The 20625-nt window shown below is 47.9% G+C and overlaps 1 protein-coding gene across 1 annotated transcript in view; it reads right to left on the reverse strand.

Annotated features, from left to right (window-relative positions):
* The window catches only part of gal3st4 (galactose-3-O-sulfotransferase 4), a 78836-nt gene extending 78558 nt beyond the window's left edge, over positions 1–278 (reverse strand). Inside the window, exon 1 of the transcript XR_010958465.1 lies at positions 243–278. The gene's annotated coding sequence lies outside the window, so the exon portion shown is untranslated. The remainder of the gene's footprint in view (positions 1–242) is intronic.
* Positions 279–20625: the final 20347 nt, after the last annotated feature.

Here is a 20625-nt window from a genome sequence, read left to right on the forward strand (position 1 = left end):
AGTAACACATTCCGCAAAGCACTTGACCGATTGCAGAAAGATACCACTGTCTGGCTTAACCCAATCCAGTCAATGCTAAAATAAAAGCTTTAAAAGTGATTAGAACTGATTCAAAACGTGGGTTTTTGCAAGAAATCCAAGTGCGTCCCTGTGATCCTGGGCTCATTCGCATTTATCACACGAGGGTTAAAATAGTTGCATAAACAGAGCGCACAGCTGGAGCAGCCTCTGGCCACACTCACCCCATCACTTTCCCCCTCCCGGTTCCTGCTGCCTCGTCCTCTTTGTGCCTGAGCTGCCCGCAGGGATTCGCTCCCCTCCGTCAGACACCGCGCCGCCTCACCCTCCTTCTCACATGCTGCCTTTATAAGGGCTGAGATGCAAAAAAAAATTGCATTAAATCACATCCTGACAGAGAGAGAGGGAGAGAGAGAGAGAGGGCGATCCGGAGAGGATGCTTCGCATTCCTGAGAATCTCTCTGCTGCTCATGTACACTTTCTGTACACTTCTGTACACTCTCTCAGCACACACTCAGCACACTCTCTGCACACACTCTGTACACTCTCTGTACACTCTCTCAGCACAATCTCTGCACACACTCAAGCACACTCAGCACACTCTCTGTACACCCTCTGCACACACTCAAGCACACTCTCTGTACACTCTCTGCACACACTCAGCACACTCTCTGTACACCCTCTGCACACACTCAAGCACACTCTCTGTACACTCTCTGCACACACTCAAGCACACTCTCTGTACACCCTCTGCACACACTCAAGCACACTCTCTGTACACTCTCTGCACACACTCAAGCACACTCTCTGTACACTCTCTGCACACACTCAGCACACTCTCTGTACACTCTTTCAGCACACTCTGTATACTCTCTCAGCACACTTTCTGTACACTCTCTGCACACACTTCCAGCACTCTGCACACTTTCTGCACACACTTCCAGCACACTCTCTCTGCTGCTTATGCACACTCTCTGTACACTCTTTGCACACACTTTCAGCACACTCTGTGCACACACTTCCAGCACACTCTCAGCACACACTCTACACTCTCTCTGCACACACGTCCAGCACACTCTCCGCACACACTTTCTGCACACTCTGCACACTCTTTCATTACTCTCTGCACACACTTTCTGCACACTCTGCACACTCTTTCATCACTCTCTGCACACACTTTCAGCACACTCTGCACACTCTCCGCACACACTTTCTGCACACTCTGCACACTCTTTCATCACTCTCTGCACACACTTTCTGCACACTCTGCACACTCTTTCATCACTCTCTGCACACACTTTCTGCACACTCTTTCATCACTCTCTGCACACACTTTCTGCACACTCTGCATACACTCTCTGCACAGACTCTGCAGAATCCCTCTCTGCATAAACCCCCTCTGCTTCTCTCTCTCCTCCTTCTCTGCTTCTCTCTCCCCTCCCTCTCTGCTTCTCTCTCTCCTCCTTCTCTGCTTCTCTCTCCCCTCCCTCTCTGCTTCACTCTCTCCTCCCTTTCCGCTACTCTCTTCCCTCCTTCTGCACCTCTCTCTCTCCCCTCCCTCTCTCCACCTCTCTCTCTCCCCTCCCTCTCTGCACCTCTCTCTCTCCCCTCCCTCTCTCCACCTCTCTCTCTCCCCTCCCTCTCTCCACCTCTCTCTCTCCCCTCCCTCTCGACCTCTCTCTCTCCCCTCCCTCTCTTCACCTCTCTCTCTCCCCTCCCTCTCTCCACCTCTCTCGCTCCCCTCCCTCTCTCCACCTCTCTCTCTCCCCTCCCTCTCTCCACCTCTCTCTCTCCCCTCCCTCTCTCCACCTCTCTCTCTCCCCTCCCTCTCTCCACCTCTCTCGCTCCTCTCCCTCTCTCCACCTCTCTCTCTCCTCTCCCTCTCTCCACCTCTCTCTCTCCCCTCCCTCTCTCCACCTCTCTCGCTCCTCTCCCTCTCTCCACCTCTCTCTCTCCCCTCCCTCTCTCCACCTCTCTCTCTCCCCTCCCTCTCTCCACCTCTCTCTCTCCCCTCCCTCTCTCCACCTCTCTCTCTCCCCTCCCTCTCTCCACCTCTCTCTCTCCCCTCCCTCTCTCCACCTCTCTCTCTCCCCTCCCTCTCTCCACCTCTCTCTCTCCCCTCCCTCTCTCCACCTCTCTCTCTCTCCTCCCTCTCTCCACCTCTCTCTCTCCCCTCCCTCTCTCCACCTCTCTCTCTCCTCTCCCTCTCTCCACCTCTCTCTCTCCTCTCCCTCTCTCCACCTCTCTCCTCTCCCTCTCTCCACCTCTCTCTCTCCCCTCCCTCTCTCCACCTCTCTCTCTCCCCTCCCTCTCTCCACCTCTCTCTCTCCCCTCCCTCTCTCCACCTCTCTCTCTCCCCTCCCTCTCTCCACCTCTCTCTCTCCCCTCCCTCTCTCCACCTCTCTCTCTCCCCTCCCTCTCTCCACCTCTCTCTCTCCTCTCCCTCTCTCCACCTCTCTCTCTCCTCTCCCTCTCTCCACCTCTCTCCTCTCCCTCTCTCCACCTCTCTCTCTCCCCTCCCTCTCTCCACCTCTCTCTCTCCCCTCCCTCTCTCCACCTCTCTCTCTCCCCTCCCTCTCTCCACCTCTCTCTCTCCCCTCCCTCTCTCCACCTCTCTCTCTCCCCTCCCTCTCTCCACCTCTCTCTCTCCCCTCCCTCTCTCCACCTCTCTCTCTCCCCTCCCTCTCTCCACCTCTCTCTCTCCCCTCCCTCTCTCCACCTCTCTCTCTCCCCTCCCTCTCTCCACCTCTCTCTCTCCCCTCCCTCTCTCCACCTCTCTCTCTCCCCTCCCTCTCTCCACCTCTCTCTCTCCCCTCCCTCTCTCCACCTCTCTCGCTCCCCTCCCTCTCTCCACCTCTCTGTCCTCCCTCTCTGCTTCTCTCTCTCCTGCCTCTAACTTCTCTCTCTCCTCCCCCTCTGCTACTCTGTCCCCTCCCTCTCTGCACCCCTCTCTCCCCTCCCTCCCTGCTTCTCTGTCCCCTCCTTCGCTTCTCTCTCCCTTCCCTCTCTGCACGTCTCTCTCTCCCCTCCCCCTCTGCTTCTCTGTCCCCTCCTTCTCTGCTCTCTCCCCTCCCTCTCTGCTTCTATCTCCCCCACCCCCGCTTCTCTGCTCTTCTCTCTCTCTCTCTCCTCCATCTCTGCTCTTCTCTCCCCTCCCTCTCTGCTACTCTTGCTCTCCCTCCTCCCTCTCTGCTTCTCTCTCTCTCCTTCCTCTCTGCTCTTCTCTTTCTCCTCCCTCTCTACCCCTCTCTCTCCCCTCCCTCTCTCTCCTCCCTCTCTGCTCTTCTCTCTCTCCCCTCCCTCTCTACCCCTCTCTCTCCCCTCCCTCTCTGCTCCTCCCTCTGCTCTCTCCCCCCCTCTCCCTCTGCTCTCTCCAGTCCCATCCCCCTCCCCCCAGACCACCAGGCATTAGTCTACCATCTGTCCAGCAGATTTCTTCATAACAGAAGTCTTATTCATAGGCGTGCGGGGCCCCACTTAATCATTACAAAGCGAGAGGAATAGGGGGTGGAAAATAGACAAGCTCTCCTCACAAATACCGGACACATTAACACAGCTAAATGCATTACACGTGAAAGAAAGACTCGCATTTATATAGCGCCTTTAAACACCTCAGGATGTCCCAAAACACTTTACGAAATACTTCTGAAGTGTCGTCACTGTTGTAACATAGGAAACGCAGCAGCCAATTTACGCACAGCAGGATCCCACAAACGGCAACGTGATAATGACCAGGTCATCTGCTTTTAGTGATGTTGGTTGAGGGATAAATATTGGCCCCAGGACACCGGGGAGAACTCCCCCTGCTCTTCTTCAAAATAGTTCCAAGGGATCTTTTACGTCCACCCGAGGGGGCAGACAGGGCCTGGGTTTAACACCTCATCCACAAGACGGCACCTCCGACAATGCAGCACTCCCTCGTTACCGGCGCTGGAAGTGTCAGCCTGGATTTTGTACTCAGGTCTCTGGAGTGGGACTCGAACCCACAACCTCCTGACTTCAGTGCTACCCACTGAGTCTCGGCTGACACAAGCATTACTGGAGAGCAGCTCGGAGAATGGCAGGGAGGTCAATGGGTGGATTGAGATGGTATTAAATGTAAATGAATAATGGGGTGTTAAACCAGGGCCCCCGTCTGCCCCTCTCGGGTGGACGTAAATGATCCCACGGCCACTATTTTGAAGAAGAGCAGGGGAGTTCTCCCCCGGTGTCCTGGGCCAACCAACATCACTAAAAAACAGATTAAACTACGTATTTTAAACACTCATTTTAGTTCCAGCCGTCTTAAAAAGCTCGTCTGCCTGGACAGCAGATGGAGTATCTGTGAGGTGAGGATCTACATTAAGTGACTCACGCAAAAGGCCCCGTTAAAGTCACTTCCAATGACACATTCAAGCTGAACGTTAGATCATTGTGTTTATCCTGACAGAAGTCTAACTTGGTGACGCATCGTGTGTTGTCATGGTAAATGTATGGAAATCATAGAAATTTACAGCACAGAAAAAGGCCATTCAGCCCATCGTGTCTGTGCTGGCTGAAAAAGAGCCATCCAGCCTAATCCCACTTTCCAGCACTTGGTCCGCAGCCTTGTAGGTTACAGCACTTCAAACATAGAAAACATAGAAAATAGGAGCAAGAGTAGGCCATTCGGCCCTTCGGGCCTGCTCCGCCATTCAAAATGATCATGGCTGACCGTCTAACTCAGTACCCTGTTCCCGCTTTTTCCCCATATCCCTTGATCCCTTTAGCATTAAGAAATATATCCATCTCCTTCTTGAATACATCTAATGACTTGGCCTCCACTGCCTTCTGTGGTAGAGAATTCCACAGGTTCACCACCCTCTGAGTGAAGAAATTTCTCCTCATCTCGGTTCTAAATGGCATACCCCGTATCCTGAGACTGTGACCCCTGGTTCTGGACTCCCCAGCCATCAGAAACATCCTCCCTGCATCTAGTCTATCTAGTCCTGTTTGAATTTTATATGTTTCGATGAGATCACCTCTCATTCTTCTAAACTCTAGTGAATATAGGCCTAGTCGACCCAATCTCTCCTCATACGTCAGTCCTGCCATCCCAGGAATCAGTCTGGTAAACCTTCGTTGCACTCCCTCCATGGCAAGGACATCCTTCCTGACCAAAACTGCACACAATACTCCAGATGTGGTCTCACCAAGGCCCTGTACAACTGCAGTAAGACATCCCTGCTCTTGTAGTCAAATCCTCTTGCAATGAAGGCCAACATACCATTCACCTTCCTAACTGCTTGCTGCACCTGAATGCTCGCTTTCAGCGACTGGTGTACAAGGACACCCAGGTCTCGTTGCACCTCCCCTTTTCCCAATCTATCACCATTCAGATAATAATCTGCCTTTCTGTTTTTACAACCAAAGTGGATAACCTCACATTTATCCACGTTATACTGCATCTGCCGTGTTCTTGCCCACTCACCCAACTTGTCTAAATCACATTGGAGCCTCTCTGCATCCTCCTCACAGCTCACATTCCACCCCAGCTTTGTGTCATCTGCAAACTTGGAAATGTTACATTCTGTTCCCTCATCCAAATCATTGATATATATTGTGAATAGCTGGGGCCCAAGCACTGATCCCTGCGGTACCCCACTAGTCACTGCCTGCCACCCGGAAAAAGACCCGTTTATTCCTACTCTCTGTTTCCTGTCTGTCAACCAATTCTCAATCCATACCAGTATATTCCCCCAATCCCATGTGCTTTAATTTTGCACACTAACCTCTTGTGTGGGACCTTATCAAAAGCCTTCTGAAAATCCAAATACACCACATCCACTGGTTCTCCCCTATCTATTCTACTAGTTACAGCCTCAAAAAACTCCAGTAGATTTGTTAAGCATGATTTCCCTTTCATAAACCCATGCTGACTTTGTCCAATCCCGTTAATGCCGTCCAAGTGTTATCTGGGAAGTTATTTGTGTCCTCCTTTGTGAAGACAAAACCAAAGTATGTGTTTAATTGTTCTGCCATTTCTTTGTTCCCCATTATAATTTCCCCCATTTCTGACTGTAAGGGACCTACATTTGTCTTCACTAATCTTTTTCTCTTGACATATTTATAGAAGCTTTTACAGTCAGTTTTTATGTTCCCTGCTAGTTTACTCCCATTCTATTTTCCCCTCTTAATCTATCTCTTTGTCCTCCTTTGCTGAATTCTAAACTGCTCCCAATCCTGAGGCTTGCCACTTTTTCTGGCAATTTTATATATCTCCTCTTTGGATCTAATACAATCTCTAATTTCTTTTGTAAGCCACGGTTGAGCCACCTTTCCTGTTTTATTTTTGCGCCAGACAGGAATGAATAATTGTTGTAATTCCTGCACACGTTCTTTAAATATTAGCCATTGCCTATCCACCGTCATCCCTTTTAGTAAAGTTCCCCAATCTATCCGAGCCAACTCACACCTCATACTTTCCCAATTTCCTTTATTTAGATTCAGGACCCTAGTTTCAGATTTGATTACTTCACTCTCCATCTTAATGAGGAATTCTATCATGTTATGTTCAAATGCATATCCAAGTGCCTTTTAAATGCGATGAGGGTTTCTGCCTCTACCACCCTTTCAGGCAGTGAGTTCCAGATCCCACCACCCTCTGGGTGAAAAATGTTTTCCTCAGCTCCCCTCTAATCCTTTTACCAATCACTTTAAATCTATGCCCCCTGGTTATTGACCTCTCTGCTAAGGGAAATCATTCCTTCCTGTCCACGCTATCTAATAATTTTATACATCTCAATTAAATCACCCCTCAGCCTCCTCTGTTCCACGGAAAACAACCCCAGCCTATCCAATCTTTCCTCATAGCTAAAATTCTCCAGTCCGGGCAACATCCTCGTAAAACTCCTCTGTACCCTCTCTAGTGCAATCACATCTTTCCTGTAATGTGCTGACCAGAACTGTACACAGTACTCAAGCTGTGGCCTAACTAGTGTTTTGTACAGTTCTAGCATAACCTCCCTGCTCTTTTATATTCTGTGCCTCGGCTAATAAAGGAAAGTATCCCGTGTGCCTTCTTAACCACCTTATCTACCTGTCCTGCTACCTTCAGGGATCTGTGGACATGCACTCCAAGGTCTCTCTCTTCCTCTACACCTCTCAGTATCCTCCCATTTATTGTGTACTCCCTTGCCTTGTTTGCTCTCCCCAAATGCATTACCTCACACTTCTCCGGATTGAATTCCATTTGCCACTTTTCTGCCCACCTGACCAGTCCATTGATATCTTCCTGCAGTCTACAGCTTTCCTCCTCACTATCAACCACACGGCCAATTTTTGTATCATCTGCAAACTTCCTAATCATGCCCCCTACATTTAAGTTGAAATCATTAATATGTCACAAAAAGCAAAGGACCTAGTACTGAGCCCTGCGGAACCCCACTGGAAACAGCCTTCCAGTCACAAAAACACCCGTCGACCATTACCCTTTGCTTCCTACCACTGAGCCAAATTTAGGTCCAATTTGCCACTTTCCCTTGGAACCCATGGGCTTGTTACTTTTTGACCAGACTGCCATGTGGGACCTTGTCAAAAGCCTTGATGAAATCCATGTAGACTACATCAAACGCACTCCCCTCATTTACCCTCCTTGTTACCTCCTCAAAAAATTCAATCAATTTAGTCAGACACAACCTTCCCTTAACAAATCCATGCTGACTGTCCTTGATTTGATTATTGAGAAGATGTTTCCACTTGTGGGGGAGTCCAAACTTGGGGGCCATGAAGATAAGATAATCGCCAATAAATCCAATAATAACAAAACAATAACTTGCATTTATATAGCGCCTTTAATGTAGTAAAACGTCCCAAGGCGCTTCACAGGAGCGATTATCAACAAAATTTGACACCGAGCCACATAAGGAGATATTAGGACAGGTGACCAAAAGCTTGGTCAAAGAGGTAGGTTTTAAGGAGCGTCTTAAAGAAGGAGAGAGAGAGATGGAGAGGTTTTGGGAGGGAATTCCAGAGCTTAGGGCCTAGGCAGCTGAAGGCACGGCCGCCAATGGTGGAACGATTAAAATCGGGGATGCATAAGAGGCCAGAATTGGAGGAGCGCAGAGATCTCGGAGGGTTGTAGGGCTGGAGGAGGTTACAGAGATAGGGAGGGGCGAGGCCATGGAGGGATTTGAAAACAAGGATGAGAATTTTAAAAGCAAGGCATTGCCGGATGGGGAGCCAATGTAGGTCAGCGAGCGCAGGGGGTGATGGGTGAACGGGACTGCAGTCATCCCAATATTTAATCGGAGGAAATTTCCGCTCATCCAGTGCTGGATGTCGGAAAAGCAACATGACAAATCAGAGGCAGTGGAGGAATTGAGAGAGGTGGTGGTGAGATAGAACTGCGTGCCATCAGCGTACATGTGGAACCTGATGTCAGGAATTCGGGAGAAACTTCTTTACTTAGGGAGTGGTGAGAATGTGGAACTTGCTATCCAAGCAGTAGTTGAGGCAAATAGAATTTTGTTTTATTCGTTCATGGGATGTGGGCGTCGCTGGCGAGGCCGGCATTAATTGCCCATCCCTAATTGCCCCTTGAGAAGGTGGTGGTGAGCCGCCTTCTTGAACCGCTGCAGTCCGTGTGGTGACGGTTCTCCCACAGTGCTGTTAGGAAGGGATTTCCAGGATTTTGACCCAGCGACGATGAATAGATGCCTTTAAGGGGAGGCTAGATAAACACATGAGGGAGAAAGGGAATAGAAGGATATGCTGATAGGGTGAGATGAAGAGGGGTGGGAGGAATCTCGGATGGAGCATAAACACCGGCACAGACTGTTTCTGTTGGCCTTGTGTGCTGGAGGAACAGGCATTTATATCGTGCCGCTAACATAGCATCATGCTTTACAGTGCTTTTTTGTTTGGGGGGGTCAGAACGAAGCAAGAGTGGGAGGGAAATTAGAGGAGGGAGCTGGAGGCAAAGTCAGAAGAGTTTTAAAGAGCCTTTTCAATGTGGGCGGGGATGGAAGGAAGACAGAAAGGGATCATTCCAGGCAGCAGAACCAACGGAGATGGTGACCTGCAACAGAGGGCTGGAGGAGGATGTGGAGGTAGAGCAAGCCAGGGCCTTGGAGGGAATCGGAGACGAGAGCGAGGATTTTAAAGTCAAGTGCGTTGAGGAACAGGGAGGTCAATGAGGAGGGGGTGGGAGAGGGGGGGGGAGGTGATAGGGACATACTATGGGATAGGATTGGAGGAGGGGGCGGAGTTATGGGTCAATTGGAGTTCACGTAGGGTAGAGCTCGTGAGGCTGGGAAAAGCTGAGTCCAGAGGCAACGAAAGCAGGCGTCAGGGTTTCAGCAGCAGTGGGTGTAAGGACGTGAGGTAAGTGCACGTTGCTGTATGTGGGATCTTGCTGTGCGCAAAATGGCTGCCGCGTTTCCTACATCACAACAGTGACTGCACTTCAAAAAGTGCTTCACTGGCTGTAAAGTGTGCTGGGACGTCCTGAGGTCGTGGAAGACGCTAGATAAATGCAAGTTCGCCCTCTCTTTCCGCGGTGCCCTTACTGCTTTTCCCAAACCATTTCCGCCACAATTTGAAACTCCCAAAATGAAGCTCTCTCAATCTCGTGTCGACATTCGGATATTAAGTTCCAGCTGAAACTATTTACAGTGTATTTCGAAAGCAAAATACCGCAGATGCTGGAAATCTGAAATTAAAACAGAAAATGCTAGAAACACTCAGCAGGTCGGGCAGCGTCTGTGGAGAGAGGAACAGAGTTTAGGAGGGTGGGAATGGGACAGGTAAAGGAACAAAAGATGGGTCTAGAGGAGGTGTAGACGGTAACAGTAGAACCATTACCAGCACCTGCAGTCTGTTTTAAAATAAAAAATCAATTCAGAAACCTGCCCAACTTTATAGAAGTTTGAACGGGGTCAATAAAGTTTCAAATCAGCCGCCTTCCTTCGTATCGCAAGGAACTGCAGCATCAGATATGCTTATTTGTAGTAAAAGTATCCAATCAAATCTCAACTCCTTGCAGCGGTTAAAGAGACAGCTGGATTTACTGGATTGGACCATTCCTGTTACAGATCGGCCTTCTGAATCATGAAATCAGACTGATTCAGTTTCACTTAATGAAATTCCTAAACTCTACAAATTGGGTTTCGTCTTGCCTCACTGTCACTTCAAGTTAGCAGTTCACCTGAGAGACAGCACCTCAGACAATCCAGCACTCCCTCAGTACTGCACCAGAGAGTCAACCTGGATTATATACTCAAGTCTTGTAGTGGGCAGTATATTTGGTCTCCCAGCTATAAGGGCTCTGAGCAGGAGCTTGCAGGAGCATCTAAATGCTTTGTCGTTTAAGGTAAGGTGCCTTCAGCTGCCTAGGCCCTAGGTTCTGGAATTCCCTCCCTAAACCTCTCCGCCTCTCTCTCTTCATTTAAGACGCTCCTTAAAACCTACCTCTTTGACCAAGCTTTTGGTCACCTGTCCTAACATCTCCGTATGTGGCTCGGTGTCAAATTTTGTCTGATTTACGCTCCTGTGAAGCGCCTTGGGACGTTTTACCACGTTAAAGGCGCTATATAAATGCAAAGTGGTGTTGTTGTAAGGACACAGACGGGCGATATTTTGGAGGTGGAAGCAGGTGGGTTTTGCTTGCGGACTGGGTGTGGGGTTTGAAACTCAGCTCAGAGTTAAGCAAAACAGTACGGTCGCACAGTGTTGGGTTAAGCTTGAATTGGGAGGGGGATGGGATCAAGGATTGAGGTTCTGCTGGGAGCCTTGCACTTATGTGTTGAGTACTATATCCCATTGTTGTCTTAAGTGAGACACCAAACGCTCATTAGCTTATGTTCAGGCTACAATATTTCACTTTGGTATCATGTTAATGCAAGCATTCAGAAACGAAACAAAGACAAAATGATCGTCTGCCAATGATACATTATATCAACTCGTACATAACTAAATGTGATATAATATGGTGTTTTAAAGAAATAATCCTTAATTAACATTGGAAATCACCATTGTACAAAACTGAGGGCCATAAGCATAAAATAGTAAATCCAATAGGGAATTCAGGAGAAACTTCTTCGCCCAGAGAGGGGTGAGAATGTGGAACTCGCTCCCACAAGGAGTAGTTGAGGTGAATAGCAGAGATGCATTTAAGGGGAAGCTGGATAAACACATGAGGGAGAGAGGAATAGAAGGATATGCTGATAGGGTGAGATGAAGTAGGGAGGGAGGAGTATAAACACCGGCATGGAGCAGTTGGGCCGAATGGCCTGTCTCTGTGCTGTACGTTCTATGTAATTCTATGTAATCTGTACAAACCTCTGGCTGGGACATTGTGCTAATTGGCATTAAACTCCTGCGGTGAAACGTCATTGAATTAGTAGATGCTCTCCTGGCCGGCCTTCATGCTTCAACGCTCCAAATGTTACATCTCGTACTAAAATCCCACGTACCCATCACCACCTCCCCTCTCAGATCCCGTAACTCCTCGTGTCCCATTGAGTTACCTTCAAAATCCTCATTCTTGCTTTCAAATTAGGGTTGCCAACTCTGGTTGGACGTATTCCTGGAGTTTTCATCACATGACCTCTCTCCTCCAACACTTTTATAACTAATAAACAAAAGTCTTCAAAGAAAATGGAAAAAAGCGCACAAGTTTTTTTAAAAGGGAATTTTCTCTCCCATGTGTTGCTCGCAACAGCGTCCAGGAGATTGAACTTTAATTCCTGGAGACTCCAGGTCAATCCTGGAGAGTTGACAACCCCTGTTTCAAATACCTCCACATCTTTGCCTCACCCAAACCGTGGTGACCTCCTGCAGCCCGTTTCTCCACGCCCGCTCTCTGCTTCACCACTGGTGGGCGCTCACTCAGCCACTACGATCTTATCCTTTGGATTTCCTCGTCTATCCCCTTCCCTCCCCCCCCCCCCCCCGCTTTGCCATTTCCCTCCCCGCTTGGAGATCTTCTTTAAAACTCTTCTCTTCAACTGTGTCTTCAGTCCATCTCTATCCTAACTTTCTCTTCTTTCCCTTTTCGTCTCCTCCTCAGAGCGCACTGTTTTTTCGACCTTGATGTAAAATGCTTTGAGACATCTTCCCTCACAAGTCAGGAGTGTGATGGAATACTCTCCACTGGACTGTATGGCTACAGCTGCAACCGTACTCAAGAAGCTCGACACCATCCAGGACAAAGCAGCCCGCTTGATTGGCACCCCATCCACCACCCTAAACATTCACTCCCTTCACCACCGGCGCACCGCGGCTGCAGTGTGTACCATCCACAGGATGCACTGCAGCAACTCGCCAAGGCTTCTTCGACAGCACCTCCCAAACCCGCGACCTCTACCACCTAGAAGGACAAGGGCAGCAGGCGCATGGGAACTACACCACCTGCATGTTCCCCTCCGAGTCACACAGCATCCCGACTTGGAAATATATCGGCTGTTCTTTCATCATCGCTGGGTCAAGATCCTGGAACTCCCCACCCAACAGCACTGTGGGAGAACCTTCACCACACGGACTGCAGCGATTCAAGAAGAAGGCTCACCACCACCTTCTTAAGGGGCAATTAATGATGGGCCAGCCTTGCCAGCGACGCCCACATCCCCAGAATGAATTAAAAAGAAAGGCGAGGAGCACTATGAAAATGCAAGTTATTGTTGTGTTGACATGATAATGTGACAGGTTTAACAAGACCTGTGCTAATCCATAAATACACGCAGACTAGAAAGTGGACTCCACCTGTGAATCCCATACTTTCGGATGTAAGAACCTGCCCATTGAACAGCCTTTAAAGCTGTTTTAAGTCGTTTATTAATGTCCTCTTTGAGGCCGCAAACAGCTCCGGGTCTTCTGGAGAGTACAATGTAAGAATATAGATATGTTTTTACGTTACTTTTACTGCTAACAAAGACAGAACTGTAATGTAGACAGAATTGGTTTAAACTGCATCCTCGCAAATCCTGTCTTTTCCCCCTCAATGACGCTGTTAACATTGGAGAGGGCGAGTTTCAGGGCAGAAGGCATTGTGGTGTATGGATAGGCACGTATAGATCATTAAATAAATACGCTGGGGTGGGTAATATTGAGCTGAGCGAATTATTATAATTAAAACGCATAGGTTTTTAAAGCACAGGCTTTTCATCTCGGCAGGGGGTGGTGTGAGAGCAGGGATTACTGCAATATAAAACCCAATAGGTTACCATAGAGCGTACATCAAAGGTTTCGTACAACAAAGTTATAGCTCAGGGAAAGTAAAGATAAGAAGTAACAGTATGGTGAGAAAAGGCCTCTCATCTCTGCTTGGCAATCGGATGGAACAACTGGGTGGCCATAACAAGTCAGATAGTGCTGAATTCAGCAGGACGCAGAACGTAAAAGCAATGTTCTTACTTAGTTAGAAAGAGACTTCTTGCTATCTTCAAGACCTGGTGGTGTGAACAGGCTTGGGGAGATTCCTCATTAAATCCACGCAGGTGAGTGTTAGACGTAAGACTAATTTTTTCGGACAGCAGGTGCTGGTGATGGTTTTGCTGTTATTTCCACCTCCTCTGGACCCATCTTTTGTTTCTTTACCTGTCCCATTCCCACCCTCCTTGCCTTGCACCATCATCCCCTTTTGTCATTTAATCACTCCTGCCCTCCACCCTATCACAGGCCTTTTGTTCTTTCCTCCCCTTCCTCTCCCCCCTCCCCCGGCTCTGTAGTCGCTTAAAAATTGTTCAATCTTCAACTTCTTTCAGTTCTGATAAAAGGTCATCGAGAGCAGTGGTTCTGATCTGAAGTTATTGAAATCAATGTTGAGTCCGGAAGGTTGTAAAATGCCTAATCGAAAGACGAGGTGCTGTTCCTCGAGCTTCCATTGAGCTTCATTGGAACGGTGTAAGAGGCCGAGGACAGAGAGGTCAGAGTGGGAGTGGGACGGGGGAATTAAAATGGCGAGCGACCGGCAGGTCAGGGTCACGCTTGCGGACTGAGCGGAGGTGTTCAGCAAAGCGATCACCCAATCTGCGTTTGATCTCACCAGTGTGGAGGAGAGACCGCATTGTGTGGAGCGCATACAGTATACTAAATTGAAAGAAGTACAAGTAAATCACTGTTTCACCTGGAAGGAGTGTTTGGAGCCCTGGACGGTGGGAAGGGAGGAGGTGAAGGGGCAGGTGTTGCATCTCCTGCGCTCGTATGGGAAGGTGCCATGGGGAGGAGAGTGGGTGTTGGGGGTGATGGAAAGATGACCTTTATTCCCTGGGTCAATGCCAAGGGAGATCAGCTACTATCAAACTAACATATTATGCTGGTCAACCAAAATTAGACTATCTCTCGATTTTACGTCTATTGTCTATGATTAAAGAAATGAAAGAATTTGCATTTCTATAGCGACTTTCACAACCTCAGGACGTCCCAAAGTGCTTAACAGCCAATGAAATACTCTTGAAGAGTGGTCACTGTTGTAATGTAGGGAAACGTGGCAGCCAATTTGCGCACAGCAAGATCCCACAAACAGCAATGTGATAATGCACCAGATAATCTATTCGAAGTGTCGGTTGACACCACTGTGTCAGCCAATGAGCTGGAGGCAGGGCGAGGCTTACAGCAGTCTATTTTACAGCAAACTGTCTATTTTACAGCAAACAGAGTCTATTTAAAAAGAGTCTCTTACGAACTACAGCAAACAGAACTCATGGCCGAAACTGCAGCAAAGTCTCCCGATTAAAGCAGGGTGATTTCTCCAGCGAAATGCAGTGAGTGGGGGATAATTGCACAACACAAATTATGTGCATAATTTACAGTCATTTACAGCAGAGATTGACGGGGGAATTATCAAATCGTCTCTATTCTGGTCGGGAATAGTTGTGTCACAATATGCGGCCTAATCTGTTTTGGTGACGTTGGTTGAGAGATCGTTGACATGTTGGAGTAGGCGTCAGCACTCTTTCTCAGAAGTTCAAGTTCCATTCCAGAGACTTGAGCACAAAGTCTAACCTGGACACTCCCAGTGCAGTACTGAAGGAGTGTGTCAGAGGCAGCATCTTTTTTTTATTATTCATTCATGGGATGTGGGCATCACTGGCAAGGCCAGCACTTGTTGCCCATCCCTAATTGCCCCTTGAGAAGGTGGTAAATCACTCCATGTGGTGACTTTTTACAACTGAGTGGCTTACCAGGATCATTTATGAATCAACCACATTGCTGTGGGTCTGGAGTCACATATAGGCCCAGACCAGGTAAGGATGGCAGGTTTCCTTCCCTAAAGGACAATAGTGAACCAGAGGGGTTTATTACAACAATCCAGTAGCTTCACAATCATTAGTAATACTAGTGTTTTTTCCCCAGATTTTATTTAAATTCCCTAGTTACCATGGTGGGATTTGAACTCATAACTCTAGATTATTAGTCCAGACCTCTAGGATTACTAATCCAGTAACATAACCACTATGCTACCGTACCCGTCTTTCGGACGAGACGTTAAACCGAGGCTCTGTGTGGATGTAAAAAGATCCCAGGGCCACTATTTCGAAAAAAGAGCAGGGGAGTTCTCCCCGGTGTCCTGGGCCAGTATTTATCTCTCAACCAACAGCACTAAAAGACAGATTACCTGGTCATTATCACGTTGCTGTTTGTGGGATCTTGCTGTGCGCAAATTGGCTGCCGCGTTTCCTTACATTACAACAGTGACTACGCTTCAGAAAAGTACTTCATTGGCTGTAAAGCGCTTTGGGACGTCCTGAGGTCGCGAAAGGTGAGATAGAAATGGGAGCCGTTCTTTCAATGTGCCATAAATGGGATTCATTCATCAGACATGGACACCGCAGACATGGTGGCTATGTCTTCATTATCAGAGCATCTGCGCTCAACGTGTCAGCCTTTTTTAAGAACCTCGGAGTCAGGGATCTTGCTTTGCATGATTTGGATGGGCTGAGTGGCGTCCCTTATCTGTGCTTACCGTCGTGAAGTGATAAGACGCCTAATGCTGTGAATTGGAACGCAATGATTGATAGCCGTGTACAAGACGAGGGTTTAGTAATCTCAGGCTAACCCACCAAAATTTACCACCCTCGAGCCTTGAAGTTCATGGTTCAGACAACCAACGGGGCATTTTGTTAATTAAATAAGACTTAACCTTAATGATTAATTGTGTTGAGTAGCCTGCGATTCACATTGCCTTGGGAATTAATTCTTTCTCTTTCATTTTGTATGGGGCAATTCTCGTTCAGCCTCATAAAAATATCCAGATGTGTGTAAGTATAAATTGAGAATGGGAGCATAAAACAATTACTTTTTTTTTAGTTTATTGAACTAAAATACATACAAACACATTCTGCACAAAGGCATACGATACATAACAGGGCTCATTTTACAAGACAGTGCTCCTGGTGTGGAGTCTTGCTATATGGGAGCGAGGGTTGGGACTAGCAGGGTCATCCTTGGCACAGATGGTAGCACTCTCGTTTCTGATTCAGAAGGTAATGAGCACATCACCCATCACCCCTAGCGCTGAACCGCTACATTAGCACCTGGAAGCTCCCCTGTTCTCCTTCAAAACAGTGCCTTGGGATCCTTTACGTCCACTTGAGAGGGCAGACGGGGCCTCGGTTTTACATCTCATCTGAAAGACGGCACCTCCGACAGTGCAGCACTCCCTCGCTGCTGACGGACTAGATTTTATGCTCAAGGCACTGGAGTGGGGTTTGAACTCACAGTCTTCTAACTCAGAAGACAAAGAGTGTTACCCCCCACTGCTGGACACTGCTTGGCATCTGTTTTTTTTGCCTCTGTGAAACACCTTTGGACATTTCACTATGTTAAATACCAACAACAACTTGCATTTATATAGCGCCTTTAACATAGTAAAACGTCCCAAGGCTCTTCCCAGGAGCGATTATCAAACAAAATTTGACACCGGGCCACATAAGGAGATATTAGGACAGGTGACCAAAAGCTTGGTCAAAGAGGTGGGTTTTAAGGACCGTCTTAAAGGAGGAGAGAGAGGGGCGGAGAGGTTTAGGGAGGGAATTCTAGAGCTTAGGGCACAGGCAGCTGCCGCCAATGGTGGAGCGATGGAAATCGGGGATGCGCAAGAGGCCAGAATTGGAGGAGCTCAGAGATCTTGGAGGGTTGTAGGGGCTGGAGGAGGATACGGAGATATATTAATGCAAGATGTTGGTCTAGTCGAGTCAGCTGAATTCAGCCTGAGAGGCTCCACACAAGCGCCTTGGTGTTTGAGGCGTGTTAAGGGGACGATTAGCCAGTTGCTCACTCCCGATTGCTATCCGGGGATCACTGCACGCATCAGGTGTGGGGAAGATTAGCACTTCACTCCGTGAGCGTCCATCCAGCCCCCCTGAGGTTAGTGCCATTGGCTCCCTATCAATACTCCAGTTGCTGGCCTGAGAACAGTAATTATTCTGGAATCCCTATGGAAGAATCAATCATTTCCTCGCGGTTCGCCCTCGTTGTCTCGAGCATAAATCTCTCACCTGTCTTTCTGCAGCTGTGGCGTTTTCATCTCCGAATTCTGGTTGACAGATCCCCTGTTAATCCCAGGACATATTTCAGAATCTCGAGGATTATGGAGGCTTTCAGTGCAGTCCATCAATGTCCCACCGGGGCAGATCGCACTGCCTTGTCAGTCAGTTGCATGGTCGTGAGGCAGATGTAAAGTTTGAAGGGACGGGGGAGGCGGAGGGAGAGAGATAGATGCAATAATAACCTAAAGATAAGAAAAAGTAGGTATGCGAGCAAAAGTCAGAGGGCAAAAAGAGATAAGGGAACATAAATGGGACCAGAAAAGGTTATATAAACTAAACATAAAATGCCTGACAAAGAATAAAGCAGGAGTACCTTTCCGACATCACAACAGTGACCACACTTCAAAAATTGGCTGTAAAGCACTTTGGGACGTCCTGAGGTCGTGAAAGGCGCTATATAAATGCAAATTCTTTCTCTCTTTAATGAAAAATAAGAGCATATAAAATCACCTGTATTGTAATGTACAGAGAATCAGTAACAAAACAGGGGGAATTGGAGGCAATATTTTAAAGTGAAGAGATAGAGATGTCATCAAAAAAAAGACTTGCACTTTTCATCATCTCAGCACTTTACAGCCAATTAAGTAAAGCCATTGTTGTAACGTAGGAAACGCAGCAGCCAATTTATACACAGCAAGATCCCACAAACAGCAATGTGGATAATGACCAGATCATCTGTTTTTTAGTGATGTTGGTTGAGGGGTGAATATTGGCCCCAGGACACCGGGGAGATCTCCCCCTGCTCTCCTTCGAAATAGTGGCCGTGGGATCTTTTACGTCCGCATGAGAGGGCAGACGGGGCCTCGTTTTGACGTCTCATCCGAAAGACGGCACCTCTGACAGTGCAGCACTCCCTCAGTACTGGCACTGGAAGTGTCGGCCTGGATTATGTGCTCAAGTCTCTGGAATGGGACTATAGAACCCACAAACCTTCTGACTCAGAGGCGAGGGTGCTAACACTTAACAGGGATGATGGAACCATGGCTGCAGGCAGGATAGAATATGCAGTTAAATATTAAAGGCTGTATTGTATTCAGTAATGATAGGGACGGGAGAGGGCTGGTGGAGTAGCTGCGTTAATCGGAAATAAGATAAGGGCATAACTAACGTAAGAGACACAAACAGAATCCATATGGATTGAGATCAGCCATGATCTCATTAAATGGCGGAGCAGGCTCGAGGGGCCAAACGGCCTGCTCCTGCTCCTATCTCTTATGGTAAAAAGTTAAAACAGTGGATGTCCAAAGGGACTTAGGGGTTCAGGTATATAGATCATCGAAGTGTCATGAACAGGTGCAGAAAATAATCAAGAAGGCAAATGGAATACTGGCCTTTCTATCTAGAGGACTAGAGTACAAGGGGGCAGAAGTTATGCTGCAGCTATACAGAACCCTGGTTAGACCGCACCTGGAGTACTGTGAGCAGTTCTGGGCACCGCACCTTCGGAAGGACATACTGGCCTTGGAGGGAGTGCAGCGTAGGTTTACTAGAATGATACCCGGACTTCAAGGGTTAAGTTACGAGGAGAGATTACATAAATTGGGGTTGTATTCTCTAGAGTTTCGAAGGTTAAGGGGTGATCTGATTGAAGTTTATAAGATATTAAGGGGAACAGATAGGGTGGATAGAGAGAAACTATTTCCGCTGGTTGGGGATTCTAGGAGTAGGGGGCACAGTCTAAAAATTAGAGCCAGACCTTTCAGGAGCGAGATTAGAAAACATTTCTACACACAAAGGGTGGTAGAAGTTTGGAACTCTCTTCCGCAAACGGCAATTGATACTAGCTCAATTGCTAAATTTAAATCTGAGATAGATAGCTTTTTGGCAATCGAAGGTATTAAGGGATATGGGCCAAAGGCAGGTATATGGAGTTAGATCACAGATCAGCCATGATCTTATCAAATGGTGGAGCAGGCACGTGGGGCCGAATGGCCTACTCCTGTTCCTATCTCTTATGAGATAAAGAATAGGACGAGATTGGAGTGCACTGCTGACCACCAAAATAGTGGAAAGGGAGTGGAGGGAGGAATATATAAAATTAGTGAAAAAAAAACACAGAATCAGAATCATGGGGGATTTCAACAACTCCCAAATTAACTGGCAGGGAGAGAGGGGAAAAGGGGATGGAGTTTTTACAGTGTGTACAACCCGATATGTAAGAAGCCTAACTAGGGAGAAAATCACTGCTAGATCTAGTGATGGGAAATGGGAGCAGTTAAGAGAAGTAAGAGTAGGGGAACATCTAGGGAGTAGTGATCACAAAAGAATATAGTCTAAAATAATGATTGAGAGACAGAGAGGTAGACAGTACAAAGACCAAAGTATTAGATTGATAAAAAGCCAACTATGAGGGAATGGGGATGGAACCAGGGAAGGTAAACTGGAGAAAAGTATTGACAAAGGGGTAGAACAGCGGTGAGCAATACTTAAAGGAGAGATCAGTAAAGTTCAGGAGAAATACATTCCACTAAAAAATAAGGACAAACCAGCCAAGAACGAGATGCCTCCCCACACTGGAATAATCTATCAATAGGGAGACTCCCCAAAGCCTTTCCACCATCTACAAGGCACAAGTCAGGAGTGTGATGGAATACTCTCCACTTGCCTGGATGAGTGCAGCTCCAACAACACTCAAGAAGCTCGACACCATCCAGGACAAAGCAGCCCACTTGATTGGCACCCCATCCACCACCCGAAACATTCACTCCCTTCACCACCGGCGCACCGTGGCTGCAGTGTGTACCATCCACAGGATGCACTGCAGCAACTCGCCAAGGCTTCTTCGACAGCACCTCCCAAACCCGCGACCTCTACCACCTAGAAGGACAAGGGCAGCAGGGCGCATGGGAACAACACCACCTGCACGTTCCCCTCCAAGTCACACATCATCCCGACTTGGAAATATATCGGCTGTTCCTTCATCATCGCTGGGTCAAAATCCTGGAACTCCCTTCCTAACAGCACTGTGGGAGAACCTTCACCACACGGACTGCAGCGGTTCAAGAAGGCGGCTCACCACCACCTTCTCGAGGGCAATTAGAGATGGGCAATAAATGCCGGCCTTGCCAGCGACGCCCACATCCCATGAACGAGTAAAAAA

The sequence above is a fragment of the Heptranchias perlo genome, chromosome 35 (genome assembly GCF_035084215.1).
Source record: "Heptranchias perlo isolate sHepPer1 chromosome 35, sHepPer1.hap1, whole genome shotgun sequence".
NCBI classification, from domain to species: domain Eukaryota; kingdom Metazoa; phylum Chordata; class Chondrichthyes; order Hexanchiformes; family Hexanchidae; genus Heptranchias; species Heptranchias perlo.